The 22,040-nt window shown below is 42.0% G+C and overlaps 1 long non-coding RNA gene and 1 pseudogene across 1 annotated transcript; both read left to right on the top strand.

Annotated features, from left to right (window-relative positions):
• The first annotated feature begins 5,935 nt into the window (after positions 1-5,935).
• On the top strand, positions 5,936-7,491 carry LOC148380475 (uncharacterized; annotated as a pseudogene).
• An 8,603-nt stretch (positions 7,492-16,094) lies between these two features.
• Positions 16,095-17,178, top strand: LOC148380474 (uncharacterized). Its single transcript, XR_015854761.1, has 3 exons — positions 16,095-16,203; positions 16,277-16,597; positions 16,692-17,178. It is a non-coding gene; the product is annotated as an uncharacterized LOC148380474 (long non-coding RNA).
• The last annotated feature ends 4,862 nt before the right edge of the window (positions 17,179-22,040 follow it).

The following is a 22,040-nucleotide window of genomic DNA, read 5'->3' as shown; positions in this document are numbered from 1 at the left end:
TCAAAAGCCTAAATAAAGACATCATATTTATCAAGGGACTACCTGAATCTTTTAATGACAAGAAGTTGTTCCCGCCACAACAGCATCATCTGTTGATTCTGGATGACATCATCTTCCAGGCTTCGGATAATCCGGAAGTGGTTGGAATATTCACCCAATATAGGCATCATAAAAATTTAAGGGTTATAATGCTAACACAGAATGTAATCCATCAGGGCAAATTCAGCCGTACTATTAGTTTAAACAGTAATTATTTGATTTTGTTCAAAAACCCCTGTGATAAATTGCAAGTGAACGTTCTGGTGAATCAAATTTGCCCCAGCAACCGGAAGTTTTTCTTGGAGTGTTTTGAGGATGCTACAAGGGAGCCGCACGGGTATTTAGTGATAGATTTGACACCTTAATACTCAGAACAATATAGACTACGTACAGGTGTACTACATAACCAGTGGCCTGCTGTTTATATCTCCAAACAATAAAACAATGACGACGCTTTTAAAAACAAATGATCAGTTACTCAAGTCTTTGTTAACCTCCAAACAGGCCAAACGTAAGCATTTACTACTCAGTGGTCCTGCTAGTTTAGTGAAAGCATTGTGTAAGATTGCTCTAAATCTTCTTAAAGGACATGTACCCCTAAAATCAAAACTCTACAAGAAACTTAAAAAGCAAAGGAAAAATATCCGCTTTTTGGCTGATAAGTAAAATACTTTGAAGAAGAAAAGAGCTGTGTTAGTTCAGAAAGGTGGTTTTATATTGCCTTTACTGGCCGCATTCATACCTGTTCTGGGAAACATTGTTAGTGGTTTTATGAAAATATAATAAAATGAGTTTGAAAACGGCGCAGAAAATGTAGCTGGTCTCCCCTTATCAGCTCGAGAGGCTGAGCTGGCCTGCACCGACCATTCGCGACACAGGCGAGTATTCTTTGGATGAAGAGATGAAGCAGGTTTTTGTAAATAAAAATTTAAATCAATATGAAAAGATCATAATTTACCAAACTCTGATGCAACATTACATAGGGTTGGTTAAACAAAAGGACTCTGAAGAAATTCCTATCACGATTCGAAACGAGGGCAATGAGGTCGATGAAAGAAAGACGACAGATAAGGTGACCGATGAAGAATGGGCGGATATTTTGGATGCCATCGGACCACGTTATCGCCACAACGCCATCTATGTGTTGAAAAGATTATCGGCAGAGAACGTAAGCTGGACACCGCTAAGTGAATTTATTTTTAAATGAAAAACTATCAAAGGCACAAATATGAGTGAATTGTCAAAACATCTAGTCGTGAATGGAAAAAAACTAGCCGGTCAACCGGTAGGATGGACCAAATTTCTGCGTACATTAGCACGGCTTACTCTGCCTGAATCAAACGTCTCGAATCTCTTGGCTCGTGCTGATTTTAAACGTTTAAAATACGCTAAGGATGACAATGAGGATGTTTCTTACACAAAAGATGTAAGCGTAATAAATAAAAGAAAAAGAAAGAAGACCTCGCTGGTGGTAAAGTGGGTTAGTTATTAGATGTTAGATACTATTGTTGTATTATGTGAGCTGTTACTGAAAAAAAAAAAAACACATGACTCCGTAACTCTCTTTAACAATGTTTATTGAATAAAAGAGATTTTATAAAATATTAACACGGTTTCTGGCCTCCGACATTTTTGACAAACTCGCCAACCATTGCGTCGTTATTCAGAGGATCAAGAGTTAATGAGACAACACTTCATGGTAAGTAAGACCCCATCCACGTTGGCACAAATAATACACGCAGTGCTGACCGCAGGTGTCAGTCAGCTCGTGTTGCAGCTGGCTGTTCTGGTATTCTACCCGATTAGAATGCTTTTTCAGAAATCTGTATATACTCGACGGGTAATATAGATTGTCCGGTGGCAGACCAAAAGGGTCAAAGAATGTGGCCGATCCATCCTCCTCTAGAGTTAAAGCAAGCCAGTGCTCCCCGGGAGGTGCGTCGGATGCGTGTTTACAATGTAGTGTCCAGGGGGTGTGTCTTTGACGTCAGCTAGCTCGTCTGATGCAAAACACCTCCAAACAATCCTCTTTGCACCCGAGTCATAATCATATCCAATTCACGGCCGTTCATAGCGTTAATAATAGTCCATCAATACTTCCCTCTTGGCATTAATCTCAATAAGGGAATCATAAGACGCGTATACAATAAGCGTGGCTGTGTGCGGGTGCGGGTTACGAAAACGTAAATCTAGTCTTAAAACACCGTTATTTATGGGTGACAAAGCCCCAGAGTCATCTGCCTGACTTAGATTGAAAACAAAACATGAGTAGCCGTGATTAAAGTCTTGTTGATCAATACATAGAGGTAAATCTTTCAAAAAACACCCTGTCGCTGTGTATAAATTATGAAATTCACGTGTACATAGTATCCCAGCTTCGAAATAGGGCTGAAAAACTGTGGCAGGTATTTGTCGACCTTCATGGCTAAGAGCTAAGTACTCTGTTATGATGAAAAAAATTAAACCGATTTAAATCTCTCCGTCCCATGAAGCTGTTGTGATTTACCAAAGCTAATACAATTTGTTTTGGGATATGCCCGAGAAAAAGATTGTCTTGATGACAAATCCGCGAGTTTTGAGGTATGGAGAACGTCTTAATATTGACTCTGGTTAAAGGATATAATGCGTTACCTTTCTGTAAAGCGGCTGCATGGCCTATTGCCACGGCAGGTGAGACTGTTACTTTTTTCACAAACAGTGATGCCCCTAGTATCTTGCGACACGAATCGCTGTCTGGAGCGCTCATGAGAGAAAACAGATCTATGGTTGATAAAACACATTCTTGCAATTTGAAATGTAGAAGGGCCATTTCAAGAGAATATATCTGTCTTCCGTCTTGCACGTCTTTGTTTGACGACTGACTTGTGGGTGGTAGAGCGTCGTTTCCTTTTAATGCCCCTTTTTCTCCGCCCACCAGGCTGTAGGCCCCTGCGCGATAAAACTACAAGTCCCGAACCTTCTTGCGCGGTTTCCAGAGTTGAGTTTTGGGAAATAGAGCCTAGACTGCACCCATATTGGATGGGGCTTCCGTGGAACCCCGGAAATGACCCCCCTACTTGTGTCTCGTAATAAATGACAAAACGATACAGGTCGGGATACGTGGTTAACGTCACCATTTTTTTTAAATTATTATTATTATTTTGATCTAAAATGCAGAATGAGAATAACTTTCCCGTATTCAAAATCCACAGGGGTGTTTTGATCTGTTCGTAGACTGATCGTAATGGTCTCGATATGGCTTCTGCTCACCTTTAAATAGTACACAGTGCAAAAAGTCTTGTAAACAACATCATCGTATTTGCCTTCGATAGGTAGAGTTCTGAGCATAGGCGCGTAGGCGTGGCCAACTGTTTGATGGTGAATTAAATCGGTGTAAACAAAAATATGGTACAGCCCCCCTCGCCTGTCAGCAGTACGATGAGCGCTCACCCCTTCCGGTCTGAGAGAGAGCCAATGTTCATGGTTCATTCCAACAATGTACGCCAGAGGGCCTTTGAACATAATTCTCAAACCTTCTTTGCCCGAAAACAAGAACCTCTGCTTATGTTGATCAAATTGCACATCAATCTTTTTCTTACTCGCTTTAGTTAATAGAGTTTGAGTTTCCGAAGCCAAGGACTCATGGTTGCTGTAAACGCCTCCTCGAACTTTCAGCAAATGGCGAACTTCTAAATCATCTTGGAACACATCCCCTCTGTGATCAGATAGCTTCGGCTGTTTGAGATAGAAACTCCGTTTTTTTCGCAGGGACGTCAAGAATTGAGTTGATGTATGAAATTTCACATAATGATGATAATGAACCTTGTAAACCATCAATATGCTGCGCTAATTCCACCTTAAATTCTGAAATGGTATTTTCACTGAAAATGTGCATACTAGCGTTTGACGCCAAGGTTACGTAGAATTCTCTCTGTACTTCAACAATCTTGTATTTTTCACAGAATGGTCATTTTGTCTTACCTCTAATGTTTTTAACACTCTTTGCTGATACCCAACTGTTGAATTTGGCCAGTCAGCCGACCCAGTGGACGAGGAACTCCCGTCTGCCTGACACGGTGCGTGATTTAAGAATTTTCTGTATGCGGATTTTTTTATTTTTTTTATTTTTACTTTTTGCAATTCCGCTTCGTAAAAGCTCCCTTAGAGAAATAGAGAATGTATATAAACCTTTGATGTCTATTGTATGCAAATGTATATGCTAATGATTGGCCCCAGTCTGGCGGGCGCCAAGATGGCGGATGGCGCCCGCCAGACTGGCGCCATTTTGGTTTGCTGGCGCCATTTTGGATGGGGACATGTATGGGCATGTATGGGGCCTGTATTATAGCAGCCGAATGTTGGTGTATCTAATTTGACATTCAACGGATGTTGGTGTATCTAATTTGCCATCTGCTCTGCCCTCCACTCAACCCTCACCCACCTGGAGAGAAGGGACTCGTATGTGAGATTGCTGTTTGTGGACTTCAGTTCTGCATTCAACACCATTGTACCGCAGCGACTCATCTGCAAACTCGACAAGCTGGGCCTCAGTACCTACCTCTGCAACTGGCTACTGGACTTCCTCTGTCAGACGCCTCAGGTAGTACGTATTAGCGACAATATCTCTGCCAGCATCACGCTGAGCACGGGGGCCCCCCAAGGCTGCATGCTCAGTCCGCTGCTCTTCACCCTGCTGACACATGACGGCACTGCAACTTACAGCAGCAACCGCGTGCTGAAATATGCCGACGACACCACTCTGGTGGGTCTCATCACCGAGGGCCACGAGACTCAATACAGGTCGGAGGTCGACCTTCTGGCCACGTGGTGCAGGGACAACAACCTCCTGCTGAACGTCAACAAGACCAAGGAGATTGTTGTTGACTTCCGAAAGGGTCGCACCCAACACCTGCCACTGACCATCGACGATGCTGTGGTGGAGAGAGTGAGCAGCACCAAATTCTTGGGTGTGCACATTAGTGAGGACCTCTTCTGGACCACCAACACTGCATCACTGGCGAAGAAAGCTCAGCGCCGCCTGTACTTCCTGTGGAAACTCAGGCGAGCAAGTGCTCCTCCGGCCATAATGACCTCATTCTACCGTGGCACCATTGAGAGCGTCCTCTCCAGTTGTATCGCTGTGTGGGGTGGTAGCTGCACTGAATACAACATAGAGGCCCTGCAGGGCATAGTGACCACAGGTGGTAAGATTATTGGTGCTTCACTCCCCTCCCTGAAGGACATTTACACCTCCCACCTCACCCGCAAGGCGACCACGATTGTGTGTGATGTGAGTCACCCCGCTCACTCTTTGTTTGATCTTCTGCCCTCTGGGAAGAGGTTCAGGAGCCTGCGCTCCCGCACCACCAGACTCACCAACAGCTTCATACTCCAGGCTGTTAGGATCCTGAACTCTCTCCCCCCTCCTGCGTAACGCCCTGGACTTTTGCGCTATATTCTGACTGTCTGCTGGATGCACACTTGCTCCATTTTTGCTCCTCTTATTTATTATGTTATGTGTTTATTTATTATTTATTCATCGCTCTTATTTATTCATTGTTTGTGCCTTCTTGTTTTTACTTTTTGTGTTGTTTACTTGTATGTATATTATGGCCTATGTCTTGTCACCGTGGGATAGTGGGAAACGTAATTTCGATCTCTTTGTCTTGGCATGTGAAGAAATTGACAATAAAGCAGACTTTGACTTTGACTTTGATATCAGTATATATATCCCCCCGAAAAAAAATTCACCATTGAAATCTGATGTGTTTTCAAAGTGTTCCTTTAATTTTTTTGAGCAGTGTATAAAGACACTCTATCTGAAATAATCACTAAAATGCTTCTGACTGGGCCACCATTCTAAAATGTGCAAGGACGGACCCTGTGGTAAGTCTATCTGCAAATAATAAAACATTGAAAAATAACTTGCCAGCAGTTCGTAAATTTGCCAATGTCAAGTAGTAATCTAAATCATTTGGTTCACCTATTAACTTTCGTTTTGTGTTTGCAGACAGCGGTTAAGACCTGAGCAGACCAGAGCGCCGACACATTAAAGAGGAAGAGAAGGACAAAGAGATCCCACACCTTAATGAGCAAAAGGACCAGGTGTGTTCTTTCATCAAAAAAGAGGAGGAGCCACAGCAACTTTGCATAAAAGAGGAGGGAGGAGATCCCCACTACATGAAAGGGGAGGAGAAAGAAAAGGATTTCTGCAGGATGCCATCGACTCTTGTTTCTTTGAACAGTATAGATGAGGGTCAACGTGAGACAAGCAGAGAGGCGGAGCCTCCACAAGCAGCAGCTCAAGTCAACACATAACAGAAGATGATGGATGCTACTGTGGACGGTCACAAGCGGACGGCCTCTTAGCTCCACTATCAGACAGTGATGCGATGTCGTCACATCCTTCTGACTCTGAAGATGATGAATCAAGCGGTGATATTTCATATCACTCTGAAAACCAACAGTGGAAATGTTCTCAGTGCTGGAAAATGTTTGCTGTCAAGGGGAGTTTGAAAGAACACATGAGAACTCACACTGGAGAGAAACCTTTTTCCTGCTCAGATTGTGGCCAAAGATTCTCTCAGAAGGGAAACTTAAAAATACACACAAGAACCCACACTGGTGAGAAACCTTTTTTTTGCACAGTTTGTGGCCAAAGATTCTCACATAAAGTAAGCTTAGAGAGACACATGAGAACCCACACTGGTGAGAAACCTTTTTCTTGCACAGTTTGTGGCCAAGGATTTTCTCAGAAGGGAAGCTTAAAAAGACACATGGGAACACACACTGGTGAGAAACCTTGTTCCTGCTCAGATTGTGGCCAAGGATTTTCTCAGAAGGGAACCTTAAAAATACACACAACAAAGCACATTGGTGGGGAAACCTTTTTCTTGTACAGTTTGTGGCCGAAGATTCTCAGACAAGGGAAACTTGAAAAGACACATGAGAACCCACATTGGTGAGAAACCTTTTTCTTGCACAGTTTGTGGCCAAAGATTCTCAGACAAGGGAAGCTTAAAAAGACACACAAGAACCCACACTGGTGAGAAACCTTTTTCTTGCACAGTTTGCGGTCGAAGATTCTCAGACAAGGGAAACTTAAAAATTCACACGAGAATTCACACTGGTGAGAAACCTTTTTCTTGCACAGTTTGTAGCCAAAGATTCTCTCAGAAGGGAAGCTTAAAAAGTCACACAAGAACCCACACTGGTTAGAAACCTAATTCGTGGTCGGGTTGTGGCCAAACATTTCCTTGAAAGTATCAGATTAAGATTCACAAGTGTGTTGGGGAGATGAGCAGTGATCCATGAAGTTTGCGCTTCTCATCTGAGGAGACTTCATAAGTCTATGCATCATGGATAAAAATATTTTATGTACCTTTTTGTTGGGATGCCGAACATTTTCCTTTACTGAAATGTGAAATTTTCATATTTCAGTTGTAATGAATTTGAAAATATGGTAAAATGTCATCGGGGTTAATTGTTTTTGATGTTCTGTTATAGCACAAGTTTTTCTGTTTTTATTTGTGGTTTTTACCGTATTTTCACGACCAAAGGACGCACCGTACTAAACGGCGCAGTCTCGGTTATGTGTGGCATTACTGTATTTAACACACACGTAGGGCGCACCGCATCATGCCATGATTTATGGTAAACAAAAAAAAAACGTCACAGGAGCAAGAAAGTGAGTTCGGTTGTATTTTATTCTTCTGTTTAACCATGTACGCTACTGTACTTACATTATTGTTGATCGATATTCATATGCAAATCCGTCCAAATCTGTATCCAAATCAAAGAGTTGGGCAAGTTCGCCATCTGACATGCCAATTTCCCTCGTCATTGTCTCGTCATCGTCACGTTGCTCTTCGGCAATGATCCCGGCTTTCCAGGAAGCTTGAAAAGCCTCGTGAGCATGTCTTTGTCTATGCGGATGTACGTATTCCCCTACATGTAACGTCCAGTCCTCTGATTGTGCCTCGTAAGCAAACGTAAGCAAACGTAAACGTGAGCAAACAGGTGCCTGTATATCACGTCTCTGTGTAGCAGAAGCCAATGGCAGCGGAGGTACGTACTCCTCTACGTGTTGCATCCAGTCGTCTGATTGGTTTACCGCCCCGACCAACGTAAAATGTAATATCCTCTGATTGGTTTATCGGGTGCCTGTATATTAAGTCTCTAGTGGCGGAAGCCACACAAATTAATGGTGGCAAAGGTACTCCTTAACGTAACATGTCTACTCCTCTAATTGTTTTTTTTTTGGTCCCGATCTACGTGACGGAAGCCACACAAAACAATGGCGGCGAAGGTACATACTCCTCTACGTGTTATGTGTAGTCCGCTGATTGTTTTATTTTTGTCCCAATCTACGTCTACGCCTGTTTATTACGGAAGCCACACAAAACAACTTAACATATTTTTGAATTTGGTCCACACATAAGGCGCACCTTCATTTTTGGAGAAAATTAAAGGTGTGTATGTGCGTCCTATGGTTGTGAAATTATGCTAATTGTAATTCATGATTTTACTTAGTTTTTAGAGCAAAATGGTTAGTTTTTAATTAATTTTTAGGGTTTCTTGATTTTGTTTTTTCTGTAAATGCTTTTGTCAAGATTAATTTTTATTACTTTTAGTATGATTTTTGTACTATAGTTAAAGGCCACATTGGTTGGATAAAAGATGGATGATAGGACTTACAGAAGTACAGATATATAGTAGGGTTGAAACGAAATTAATTCGAACCAAAAAATTGGTTTTCAAATTTCAAGATGTCAAATCGTTGGACTTTTAATTTGAACTGTCATACAGCATCCATTTTTTGTCAAATAAGCAAAGGATTAAATAAATTACACTTTGAGAAACCAAGATGGACAACTGGATGAAAATCTGACTAAAATGAATTGTTTTCATTATGTAATAAAACACTTGATGTAAGAGTAATTCTGTTCTTTTGGTTTGTCGGCTGTTTGCTTCCAGATCGGGTCTACAAATGAGACTAGAAAATGCAATTCCTGGAGAAATTGTGTGTGAAGGCGAAGAAGCTGGAAATATCTTGGGGATTGCTTTTCGCATTAAACGCAAAAAAATGATGAATATATATAAATATTTGGGGAATGCTACAGAATTATGTTGAAAGTTGGAACGGGTTAAGTCGGTCAAATAACGTAGGAATAAGAAGGGGAAAACCAAAATTTATAATTTTACGTAAATTTTAAAGTTGAACATTTAGAATGTTTGGTAAGTAACAAGTTGTAGAATAGGTAGGCATAAGATGTTAAATGTTTGAACGGGTTGAATTGGTGACTAAATAAAGAAATTAAAAGGTAAAAATGAAATTTATGGCACTTCGGTTTGTTTGGGGGACTTCCGGTTCAAACTAAGGCAAATCCAGTTCAATTGGGTCACTTCCGGTACGTTTAGGGGCACTTTCCGTTCAAATGAGGTAACTTCCGGTTTAGCTGAGGCACTTGCGGTTTGTTTTGAGTCACTTCCGGATAAGTTGAAGTCACTTCCGGTTCATGTGGGGCACTTCCGGTGTGTTTGGAGTCACTTCCGGTTTAGTCTAGGACACTTACGATTTATTTGGGGCACTTCCTGTTCATTACTGGGCACTTCCTGTTTGTTTTGGGGCACTTCCGGTTCACTTCGTTCATTCTGGGGCACTTCTGGGTCAATCCAAGATGGCCGCCACACTGTGGAAGTGGGGATGAAGAGGTGAATTGGGTAAGCACAGAAGGGGGTGAATATGGTAAGCATAAGGTGAACATTAGGAACAGGTTGAATCGGTTGAAAAATGTAGAAATTAGAAGGGAAACCGAAATTTGGGAAAATTTGGCGTGAATTTCAAAATTGAAAATGTGGAATTTTTGGTAAGTGGGAAGTTGTGGAATAGGTTGGCAAAAGATGAAAAGTTCAAAGTTGGAATGGATTAAATCGGTTGAAAAATGTGGAAATTAGCAGTGAAAAATGAAATTTTACGCAAATTGAAAACTTGAAAACGTGATTTTTTTTTATTTGGCAATTTTGGGAATGTCGAAAATCTTCCCCAATGTGAATTGAATGGACTGAATTATATGAATTTTAAACTGGAACGACGTAAATGTGAAATGTTGAACGTGCCATTAAGAATGAATGAGGAATCCATCCATCCATCCATTTTCTGTACCGCTTAGTCCCCACGGGGGTCGCAGGCGTGCTGGAGCCTATCCCAGCCGTCATTGAGCAGTAGGCGGGGGACACCCTGAACCGGTTGCCAGCCAATCGCAGGGCACACAGAGACAAACAACCATACGCACTCGCACTCACACCTAGGGACAATATGGAGTGCTCAATCGGCCTACCAAACATGTTTTTGGGATGTGGGAGGAAACCGGAGTGCCCGGAGAAAACCCACGCGGGCCCGTGGAGAACATGCAAACTCCACACAGGGAGGGCCGGAGGTGGAATCGAACCCGCACCCTCCTAACTGTGAGGCGGACGTTGTTGGATTTTGTCCACAATTTAGGGAGCGCGTTTTCTGCGCCTCACGGCAAAAGCCATTGCCAATCACCTGTTATCCAATTTACTCACTGCGTGCTCGTTTGATTTCTTCAGATTTAGGAAAATGCTAAGACACTGAAGCAGAAATTAGACTTACACAGGTTGGTTGAGTTCAATCACAATTCTTGTTCAAAAAGCTCTGTTTTCAGGAAAGTACAATACAGCGCTGGGCCCTTCAAGAGCAGAAAGTCTCCATTCAGAAAAGGCAACGTTCAAGGTTCTTTGGTTAGCTTATATCAGTTGCACATGCCAGTATGGGCCGAGTTTGATGGGTGATGAGTCTTTGGGGTGGGGCAAGTTCGCCATGGGAGTGGGTGCTGATTATAGGCGATTCGGTGTGTGTGGGGGCTGTTGTCTTCCATCCCGTCTTTCGGCCTTGGCGATCATCTTTGGCCGAGTCCTTGGCTGGCTCCCTCTGGCACCTGCTGGTTTTATCTCCACGTGACCTTCCTGTGAACATTCTTTTCCAATCTTGGACATACACTGTCGTACCTCATTCTTTCAATTTTGTCATTTTGTACGAAATTATGTTAGCTTTTGGCTGTGACATCATTAATCGATTGCTGTTCTTTTGATACTTCATGTCTTTGCTTATTCTTAGTTTAATCATGCTTCCAACCGTATTTTTTCTTTGTTAGGCAAAATATTTCTCTCTGTGCAGAGCGTTCAGTAGTAATCAAAAACTGGCATCTAGCATTAGTCAAAACATAAGATACAATCAAGTACTGAACGGTCAGGACGACTCTGGCCGTGTCCATGATTTAGAGAAAAATCATCAGGCATGCAAGACACAGTTCCTTAAGGGTCATTAAGCTATTTAGGGAATATATCAAAAGTCATTTGTTATTTCAAAGTGCTCAGAAATATATATCAGATCATAAAGTTATAAAAACCTTTCTCATTACCATTTATCAAAAATGTCTAGTTATGTCTTCTTTATTGATTTGGTGTGTAGGTATAATTATAAACTTAAAGTGTTTCTTTTATTGATTTAATATGTGAATGTACTTTTCTGTTTATGTACTTTATTCAATGAGGTTTGAGCATATCTGTTTTTGTAGCTAGGTCGGACTTTTAGTATTTCAAAGTCAAAGTCAGCTTTATTGTCAATTTCTTCACATGCCAAAGACACACAAAGAAACCGAAATTTAGTTCCCCGCTATCCCACGGTGAAAAGACATGGCACACAGTAGACAATCAAGTAAACAACAGCGTGCTGAATAAATAATGAATAAATAACACAACAAATAAATAAGAGGAGCAAAAAGGAGCAAGTGAGCGTACAGCAGACATTCCAGAAAATTGCGCAAAAGTGCAGCATGCTACGCAGAAGAGGGTAGCGAGTTCAGGGTCCTAACAGCCTGGAGAATGAAGCTGTTGGCGAGTCTGGTGGTGCGGGAGCGCAGGCTCCTGTACCTCTTCCCAGAGGGCAGAAGGTCAAACAAAGAGTGAGCTGGGTGACTCACATCACTCACAATCATGGTTGCCTTGCGGGTGAGATGGGAGGTGTAAATGTCCCTCAGGGAGGGGAACGAAGCACCAATAATCTTACCAGCCGTATTCACTATGCGCTGCAGGGCCTTCAGGTTCTGGTCAGTGCAGCTACCACCCCAGACAGCGATGTTGAAGTAGTCAAAAAAGTGGGGGCAATAAGTAGAACTAGAAAATGCAATTCCTGGAGAAATTACGTGTCAAGGCGAAAAAGCTGAAAAAATCTCGGGCAATGTTTTTTGTATTAAGTGCGATAAATGAAAAACGCGAAAAACGGTAAGCACAAAAAACTAAGCGAGAAAACGATAAGCGAGAAAACGATAAGCGGGAAAAACGGTAAGCAGGAAAAACGATAAGCGAGAAAACGATAAGCGTGAAAAACCGTGAGCGCGAAAAATGGTAGGTGCAAAAATGACGAGCGCAAAAAACGGTGAGCAGGAAAAATGGTAAGCGAGAAACTGAAAAGCGCGCAAAAAGGTCAGTGCAAAAAACAGTAAGCGAGAAAATGAGTGAAAAACGATAAGTGCGAAAAATGGTAAGCTCTTAAAAACGGTAAACGCGAAAAACGATAAGCGAGAAATCGATAAGCGCGCAAAACGGTCAGTGCGAAAAACAGTAAGCAAGAAAACGATAACCGAAAAAAACAGTAAGCATGAAAAACGGTAAGCGCTAAAAAACGATAAACGCGAAAAACGGTAAGCGAGAAAACGGTAAGTGCGAAAAACGGTAAGCAAGAAAACGGTAAACGCAAAAAAACGGTAAGCAAGAAAACAATAAGCGGGGAAAGCAGTAAGCGCGAAAAATGATAAGCGCAGATAACAGTCGGTTCCGGTTTAGTTGAGGTCACTTCTGGTTTATTTGGCGCACTTCTGGTTTAATTTAAGTCACTTCTGGTTCGATTTTATTTTGTGGGGCTGAAGCTGTTCATCGCCAGGAAGTATTGTGGAAGTAATGAATATGCAGAGTTTAAATAAAGCATAATTATTCAATTATAGCTTCATATCAACACCGAAAAGGGGGTTACTTATTTTTTGTTGTCAACATACACTTTTCTTTCTAAACAAGAATGAATAAATCGGACTTAACTTAAATGTGTTCAAATTCATGTTTAAATGTTAGAAACATAAAACATAATAAATCAAACACAAGAAAAGAAAAAACAGTTGCATGGTGCTTTTGTGACAAAAATATAGTATGATTTATTTTTCTGAATCAAAGATGTAATGCTTGAAATATTATAAATAACTTTTAAAATTACAAGAATTAAAAAACATAAAATGTTTTGCTTATTCAATAAATAATAAACATAAGAAATGACAAACATGAATAAATAAATGGGACTTGAATGTGTTCAAATTCACGTTTAAATATTGGAAACACAAAACATAAACCGAACACAAAACAGAAAAAACAGTTGGTGCTTTTTGAGACAAAAAAATACAGTAAAAGTGTTTTTTTTGTGAATCAATGATGTAATGCTTGAAATATTATGAATAACTTTTAGAAACTCTGAAGAAATAACAGACATAAAAAAACATACAATTCAATAAATAAACATAAGAAATGACAAGAATGAATAAATAGGACTACACTTGAATGTGTTCAAATTCATGTTTACATATGGGAAACACAAAACATAATAAATCAACCACAAGAAAAGAAAAAACAGTTGGTGCTTTTTGATTTTTTTTTCTGAATCAAAGATGTAAAATGTAAAAAAAAAAGATTTTAGAAACTCAAAGAAAGAAAAAATCAAATGTTTGACTGATTCAATAAATAATGAAAAAAAATTATAAACAAGAAATTGGACTTGAATATGTTCAAATTCACATTTAAATATTGGAAACATAATAAACTAACCACAAGAAAAAAAAAACGTTTGTGCTTTTTGGGTCAAAAATACAGTATGATTTATTTTTCTGAATCAAAGATGTAATGCTTGAAATATTATAAATAACTTTTAGAAATTCTGAAGAAATAACAAGAAAAAAAAACGTATCAAATGTTTGACTGATTGAATAATTTGATTTGATAATGATTTTTCCCCCCCCAGCTGAATCGAAGACGGCGGTGGGTCAAAATTACTGTCATACCCTTTAAAAAGACATGTTGGTTTATGGGTATGCTTTTTTTTTTTATTGTTAATGTTAAGTTCAGTGTTTTTTTATTATTATTTATTTAAGAGTTTAAGAGATCCTGGGATCCACAATCTCTCGGGACCTGAGACTTTGACTCATAGACATAGACTCATAGACTCTGCCCTGAAGAAGGCCCAGTAGAAGCTGTACTTTCTGAGACAGCTCAGGAAGTTCAACTTGCCACAGGAGCTGCTGAAGACCTTCTATACTGCCATAAAGTTCTTGAATCTTGAAATATCCAGTCTATCCTCTGCACCTCCATGACTGTCTGGTTTGGATCAGCCATCAAACAAGACAAGCATAGACTGCAAGACACCTTTTTTGTCTACATTGTTTGTACTATGTGTCCTCTCTGCATCCATTGCAGCCTGGTCATCCTAGAAGAGGGACCCTCCCAGCTGTGGTCTCTTCTCAAGGTTTCTCATTTCCCCTAGCTGGAGTTTTGAATTTTTTCCTGCCCTCTTGGGAGTTTAAGATCAGTTTAAGATCAGGGGATGTTTGAGAATATCTTTCGTTTTTCACATGTCCTGAGTGTTGTTAGTCACCTAAATGTTGAACAGAGGCTGTGATTTACCAAAGTCAAATTCCTTGTTTGGCATGCTCAAACATGGTGAATAAAAAACTCTTGAATCTTGAATACTAGTTTAAAAATGACGCCAAATGCTGTAACCGAGGATACTGAAGATATTGTTTTCACCAACCTGTATGCAAGCAATCTTTTCCGCCGGGGAAAAAAGTTCAGTTTCGCTCCAGGTGAAACTGTGAGAATTTCCAAATAAAGAGGAGTTTTTGAGAAAGGATTTTTGCAAAGCTATACTGATGAGGTATTCAGAATAACACAATGTCTTCACTGTGTTCCACCCGTCTACAAAATATCGGACTTGGACGGTGTGCGTATAGAAGGGAAGAGAAATAGAGAATGTATAAACCTTTGATGTCTATTGTATGCAAATGTATATGCTAATGAGTTAGGCGCCAAGATGGCGGGCGCCAAGATGGCGAATGGTGCCCGCCAGACTGGCGCCATTTTGGTTTGCCGGCGCCATTTTGGATGGGGACATGTATGGGCATGTATGGGGCCTGTATTATAGCAGCCGGATGTTGGTGTATCTAATTTGACATTCAACGGATGTTGGTGTATCTAATTTGACATTCAATAGTGAGTGGGGTCCGTTCAATAGTTTGAGTTTACGTTTTACTACTCCGTGTTGCTTCCGTTGTGTTTTGTAAAAAAGAAATATAATGGGTTATTCTAACCTCTCGTCAGCGGAGTCAGATTTTCTAACAAACATTGATGAAATAGATTTGCAACCATTTTTGTGAAAAAACCCAAAGAAGTGATACATCTGAGCTAGATTTGCTATCAACCAATGCGTCTAGGGGTCAAGGGGGGAGTTTTGTTGAAAAAAAGGCAGCTGAAGGAGATAGGCAAGGTGTTGCTGCACCTAATTTGACATACAATAGCTTGTGGGGCCTCCGATAGTTGAGTCAGGAGAGTCAACATTTATTGGCTCCGAGTTGTCTGTGTAACTTTGTTGAAAAAGGCATCTGAAGGAGAAAGGCAAGGTGTTGGTACACCTAATTTAACATACAATAGTTTGAGCTGAGGTCGAGTCATTAAAGCGACGTCACAATCATTAGCTATAGCAGAGGGTTCTCGCGGCACGTGACCCCATAGGCGTGGTCTTTTCGCCGGCAATTCTGAAGTTAGTTTGGGACGGATGACCAGCGATCATTTTGAGAAGACAAGCCAGCGCATGAGCTCTGATCAGCGAAGTCGGAGTGCGTCAAAAATTGTTTCGAGATGATTAAAGGTAAGTCATCTTACTATTTTATGGGCATAATTATAATATAGTAATGATAATAATAATAATGTATTAGGTTTATTATAATACACTAGAGTTATTTGTAAAACATAATGTAATGTTTATGTCATGTAGATGTCATCGTATTTGCCGATGTCCACGCACCCTTTGACGACGACTTTAGTGGAGTTTATCTAACACAATTATCTACAGTGAGTCAGCCGTTCATCTATGGTAGTTCACATAAATGCTATTAGTTTGTGATTTATTTTATGTATGTAACAGATTTCGTAGCCGCAGCCACTAGAAAAAACGAGCCGCCGACACAAGCTGATTTCGAAACACAGACTCTAGTGGATGTCTCTGGACGTCATTTTAAAGTACCAGAGACGGCAGAGCCAATCGCATCAGAGTCAGCGAAACCAATTGCATTAGAGTCACGTGCTACCATTGAGACCAATCAACTCATGCCCCACGCCAACCGACAGGAAGTTGTCACCAGCATAGAGGTGGAACCGGAAGCACCCACGGACACAGAATTGGCGGATGCTTTATCCGCATACGAAGGTGTGAATCAACCTCACGAGTCGACAAACAAAGTTAGAGGTATTCCTTCTATTTTTTCTCTTTCTATAGTATCATTTGACTAACTATTTCTGGTATTATAACGGTTTAACTGCTTTTTAATATCTACTTCCAGTTAAGCGTCGTGACACAGGGCGAGGGGGGTCAAAGAGGAAGGAGGAGGAGGAGGGCTGCAGCCATCTACAACACGAGCCACCCAACCACCAGGGTGCCTGAACCGGCACGCAAGAGTCATCACCACAAGAATAGAAGGTGTCCTGTAAAGTGCAGTGATAATTGTATCGACAAAAGTCGGTTACAAAAATGTTTTAAGGTAATACGTATTCTGACAAATTTGGCTGAATCAAAATAGGTCTGTTTTTTTTTTTTTACTACTCTGTGTTGTTTCTGTTGTGTTTTTTAAAGAAGAAATATAATGGATCATTCTAACCCAGGGGTGGGCAAACTTTTTGACTGGCGGGCCGAATTTGGTTCTAAATTTTGATAGGGGGGCCGAACCAGGAGCAGATGGATGTAGTGTTTGTGTGAAGTAATAGAAATGACATGTAAAGGTCATTGCATAAAAGGTTTGTACTTTTAGTAGGTAGTAAAGCATGGATATTCAAAAAAAGCTTTTTGAAAATAAATTCATTTATTAACAGCATTAAAAACATATTTCACCAAAAAACTACTATCAGTGATTCTTTATATTGCCTTTTCGCACCTGTTCTGGGAAACATCGTTAGTGGTTTTATGAACAAATAATAAAATGAGTTTGAAAACGGCGCAGAAAATGTACCTGGTCTCCCCTTATCAGCTCGAGAGGCTAAACAGGTGTTGTGCTCGATTTGGTTCCCCCGTGAGATTTTGTTCCCCCTGCCGCGGGAGCGCGCACGCCTTGTTTGGAAAGCAAAAAACCGATGCCGTACGGCGTCGTACGGCGTCAGCACTATGCTGTTTTCAATAAAAACATGAAGAATTCACGTTTGCGTCAGTCAATTTTAATTTTTATAAAGGATTATTCTCATTTGATGTCTTTAAATTCATCCGCGTTCTGCCATTGAAGCGGGGTGCATTCAAAGACCAGTCGTACAGACGGAACACTCACTCTCCACCAAAAAGCAACGATACAATTACGTGAGCTCTTTGCATAAACCTCGATGCAAAGAAACTCCTCTTGGGTACCGTTACATGCTACAAGGAGTATATATTACAAAGGAGACTTTATACTTAATTGTGATCATCATTCATCCATCCATTTTATTACTCAGGTATTTTCAAAGCAAATTAATATTGTTGCATTTATTAATTTGCTTTAAAATGACAGTGCAATATAATTAAAAGCTGACACTATAGCAATGTCAAACGTGTTCATTCAAGAAAAAGCCACACACGTTTTGTGATCAAATCTTTCATAACGAAAATGATTTGAGTGAATTAATTTGAATGAATAATTGAAGAAATTTCAGTTCTGAAGGCTCCTTTTGTCCCAAGCAAAGTGAAAGGTGGTGGGATAAAAATTGTAACAGGAACGCTATAAAAAATGTCAAGCCGTGAATATTTGTGCCCCCCTCCCATTTTGAGAACGGTGAGTCCTGGACATCGACTGGCTTTTTTTCTGTCTTCCTGGGGGTCTGCTCAGGTAGTGTGGCAAATTTGAACAGGTTCCCTCATTCCTAGCCCAAGTTACAGGGGGGGAACATATCCTCACGGCGGCCCCATGAGGATATGTCCCCCCCCCCTTATTTTGAGAACGGGGAGTCCTAGACTCCAACTGTTTTTTTTTTCTGTCCTCCTGGGGTCTGCTCAGGTAGTGTGGCAAATTTGAACAGGTTCCCTCATTCCTAGCCCAAGTTACAGGGGGGGGGGCGCCGTGAGTCCTAGACGGGTGCCCCGTGAGGATATGTTCCCCCCCCTGTAATTTGGCCTAGGAATGAGGGAACCTGGACTGGACTTCCTCTGTCAGAGCCCTCAGGTGGTACGTGTTGGCAACAAAATCTCCGCCAGCATCACGCTGAGCACGGGGGCCCCCCAAGGTTGTGTGCTCAGTCCGCTGCTCTCACCCTGCTGACGCATGACTGCACTGCATCCTACAGTGACAACTGCATAGTGAAGTTTGCTGACGACACGACTCTGCTGGGTCTCATCACCAAGGGCGATGAGACTCACTACAGGTTGGAGGTTGACCTTCTGACCGCGTGGTGCAGGGACAACAACCTCCTGCTGAACATCAACAAGACCAAGGAAATTGTAGTTGACTTCCAGAAGGGTCACACCCAACACCTGCCGCTGACCATCAACGGTGCTGTGGTGGAGCGGGTGCACATCAGTGAGGACCTCTCCTGGTCCGCCAACACCGCGTTACTGGCGAAGAAAGTTCAGCGCCGCCTGTACTTCCTGCGGAAACTCAGGCGAGCAAGTGCTCCTCCGGCCGTCATGACTACATTCTACCGTGGCACCATTGAGAGCATCCTCTCCAGTTTTATCGCTGTCTGGGGTGGTAGCTGCACTTAATACAACATGAAAGCCCTGCAGCGCATAGTGAACACGGCTGGTAAGATTTTTGGTGCTTCACTCCCCTCCCTGAAGGGCATTTACGCCTCCCATCTCGCCCGCAAGGCGGCCACGATTGTGAGTGATGTGAGTCACCCCGCTCACACTTTGTTTGATCTTCTGCCCTCTGGGAAGAGGTACAGGAGCCTGCGCTCCCGCACCACCAGACTCACCAACAGCTTCATTCTCCCGGCTGTTAGGATCTTGAACTCTCTTCCCCCTTCTGCGTAGCGTCCTGTACTTATTTATTGTGTTTGTATTTTATTTATCACTCTTATTTATTCATTGATTGTGCCTTCTTGTTTAATTTTTCTTGTGTTGTTTACTTGTATGTACATTGTGAACTGTCTTGTCACCGTAGGATAGTGGGAACGTAATTCCGATCTCCTTGTGTGTCTTGGCATGTGAAGAAATTGACATTATTGTCAAAGCAGACTTTGACTTTGACTTTTTTTTTAAAGTGTGGATGAAGTGAGCATAGCACAACTCAGCCGTTATTGTTTCATAATTTGCATAGAAATAAAAGCAGCGGTCCTCAATAAACAGGCATGTGTGATGCAACTGGCTCAGATCGTCAAGGGTACACCCGTCACGTCATTTTTGCATGTTTAATTAATGCATCGTACAAAAGATGAGCGACCATTAGTTTCACACGTATGTAATCTTCCACCACCAGCCATGAAAGGGACTCTACCTTCATAGCGTATTCGTCTTGCTGAGCGTTGACCCTGCAGGTGTTGATGTCAGCGCCGGTATTAGTTCAAAGTCCATGTCAATCAGCGGGGAATCCTGCATCGGAATGTTGTCCCCAGCGGTGGGTGAGGGATAGTCGATGATGAGATTCAGATAGCCTTCTACGATTGTGTCATCCGCCCCCGCCCCAGATCCATGTAGCCCGCAAAATCACAGTTGTTAGAGATTTGCTCACTCCAACTTATTTTGCAAGAACCACACGGGAGACAAGCAAGTCCTTTTAGACACCTGCAGGTGGAGAGTTCACTCGTTGAAGGAATGAAGTCTAAACTCTCCCTCCTGCAATGGCATATTTATTAAGAGAAACAGAGTGGGGTAAGAGTAGGCTGAATAGGAAGCCCTTGTGCTCTAGTCAAAACATATCAGGGGGTGTTTTACGACCTTGTGTAGGATGGGACAAGCTATTTTATTTATTACCGGTTGCATTCCAACATAATCATACGATAAGGATAATCTGAAAAACCCTAACAACAGTCACCGGTTACCATGGCCTCTGGCTCCGTATTGAGCATGTGAGCAATGTCATTGATAGTTAAGCGTGGCAAGTCCAAACCATTTTCAGGGTAAAGAGCGCATGCGTCGTCAAACGGGTCGATGTTAGGACACGAGGACCAATGCTCATGCTGCTCCATCCCGTTTGCTAAGCGTCTCTCGCCGCCGTACCCTGGGCTCGCAGGAAGGGTTGCAGGACTCTCAAACACCTCAAAGGTTGATGACGAAGCTCCAAAGAGATGCTCGAACCGCTGATCGCCGTAGCACAGCGATGGTAGCTGTAGCATCGGTGATAAGAGGTCGCTCACCCCCTCAGCTGTCTGTGACGTCATGACGCTCGGTTCGGGTGTAGGCATCGGTACGATGTCAAACCCCTCTGGTGCTGACCACGTTGTAGCAGCCGGTGGTGATTCTGTTGCAGCTGATGAAAAGGCGGCTCTCGACCCCTCAGCCGGCGCATTTGGTTGTGGAGATGCGATGAAAGGTGTGTCGCTGTGGTTTGGCTCTGTGCCAAAGTTGTCAGGGGTCGACCAGAGTGTCATCGTACAATGTGGTACGGTTGGCACACCTCTGGAAAGCTTTTCTCCTGGCCCATTCTCCACAGGTGCAAAACTTGGTAAAAGTCATCTGGCGGGTCTTTTTTGAGCCATCTTCTTATTTCTCTGACGTGTAGAGCGGACTCTCTCTTGGTGGTAGGTGTGAAGGCTGGATCCGAAAACCTGCTCTTATACAGTTTAGATAGGTATGCTAATGACTACAGCTCCACCTTTCTGTGACAGTAGGTAAAAAGAGGGGGGCTAGGAACGTTTGTACTGAAGAGGTGTGAGGAGGGCAAGGGTGGGGGGGAGTTTAAAGTTATTTTTTACTAAGGGTTAATCTAAAGTCAATGTACGTTTCACTCCGATGATGTTTGTCCAGACACGGCTAGATAGAAAGAGTCCCGTAATACTGTCACCAAATGCTTGCATCGGTTTATACCATTCTGATAGTGGTACATTCACTATTGTTTGAAAAACTCCACATTCGCTATTAAACACTTCTAGCATCAGATACAGTAGATCGATTAGCTCTCCATCTTCTGTTGCATCAACAGTTTGAGGAAAAAACATCTACCGCTCGCTGTAATTCTTGAAACCCGTTACGTATGTTCAGCTCACCTTGTAATCCGTATTCATCGAGACATTCAGTCAAAACCTCGGGTAGAAGTTGATTTAAAACACCCCAGTCATTCGAGTTCAATGAACCATACGTGCTGGCTGGCTCACAGTCGTTGGCTGGTCCAAAGCCCCCTTGGTTTCTCATGAAAAAAGATAGCCGACCTCATAAAAAATTTAAATCCCCTCAGAGTCTCCGGTGTTAGATACCAGTTCTGCTCAAGTTTTTCTGTAGGAGGCTGTTGCATACGCTTAAGATACATATGTTTTTTCCTAGGCGCGTCTAGCAATCCATCAGGGGCTTTACGGCAAAGATGAATACTGACCGGTGTTTCCGCTATCATGATTTGAGCTTCAGGTTTGCAGTTTAACACCAAAGCTTTAGCTTAGCTCTTTTCTGTGAACTAGCCGCTCGATACTCTGCCGTAATATAGCTGCAGCAGGTCCAGCCCCTCTCTCAAACCACACCTCTGTGTATCACGTGTTTTTAGTGAGGACATGTTTTTAACTTAGGCAACTTTCACAAAACTATC

Source organism: Syngnathus floridae, chromosome 21 (assembly GCF_059516105.1).
Source record: "Syngnathus floridae isolate MCC-2025c chromosome 21, RoL_Sflo_1.0, whole genome shotgun sequence".
Classification (NCBI taxonomy): Eukaryota; Metazoa; Chordata; class Actinopteri; order Syngnathiformes; family Syngnathidae; genus Syngnathus; species Syngnathus floridae.
Note: the sequence above shows the minus strand (reverse complement) of the source record. Positions and strands in the feature narration are given on the sequence as shown.